Source organism: Elephantulus edwardii, unplaced genomic scaffold (assembly GCF_000299155.1).
Source record: "Elephantulus edwardii isolate Elephantulus edwardi_28Jun2011 unplaced genomic scaffold, EleEdw1.0 scaffold00043, whole genome shotgun sequence".
Lineage (NCBI taxonomy): Eukaryota > Metazoa > Chordata > Mammalia > Macroscelidea > Macroscelididae > Elephantulus > Elephantulus edwardii.
In genome coordinates this window covers 11,043,772-11,044,576 of record NW_006399793.1, presented here as the reverse complement: position 1 = coordinate 11,044,576, position 805 = coordinate 11,043,772, and positions in this window count along the sequence as shown.

The window sequence follows — 805 nt, the reverse complement described above, 5'->3', positions numbered from 1 at the left end:
TGTTGTACATAGGATCACTATGAGTCGCAAACGACTCGACGGCACATAACAACAACAACAATTATATTTTACTTATATCTTCAGAATGGCCATCTCCAGATGTTGCTCCTAACTTTAGGCTGAGAGTGGTGTTGAAAGGGCTGTCCTCAGATGCTGATCCCTGCTCTAGGCCGAGAGCCCAGTCCTCGTATATGTGTGCAGCACCAGCATGGAAGATTTCTCGGACTGTTGCTGTGACTTATTATCCAAATTCAGGAGATTACCCTGCTCTACCTGTCATAGGCATCAGTATGAATGCTTTAGCACTCATCTTTGGTAATTTATGGGTTGCTATGATGTTAGAAGTTGTATTGTTGATATGTCAAATGCCAGAAGTCTCCCAGGTTTCATCAGAAACCAGATTAGAAAAGACTAGGAAGTAGAACTGGCCATCCACTTCTGAAAAAACAAGCCTCTGAAACCCTTATGAACAATAGAGGAACACAGATGCTATGGTATTAGAATAAGAACCCAGATTGGAAAAAGTGAGGAGAAACAGCTGCAAATATCTTACAATAGTTGGAATGTAGACTGTATGAAGTATGAATGTAGGGAAAACAAAAGTTGCCTACAACCAGGAGAAGATAATGTAGATGAATGGGATCTTCTAAGACTCAAATCCCTATGCACACCCAAAAACTTCTCCAACAGGGTAAAAACGGAGGGCACTGACTGGGAAAAATTATTCTGTAATAACATATCAGATAAGGGACTTATATCCAGAATTTATGAAATACTTGAGCACCACAACAAGATAAAGGTAAAT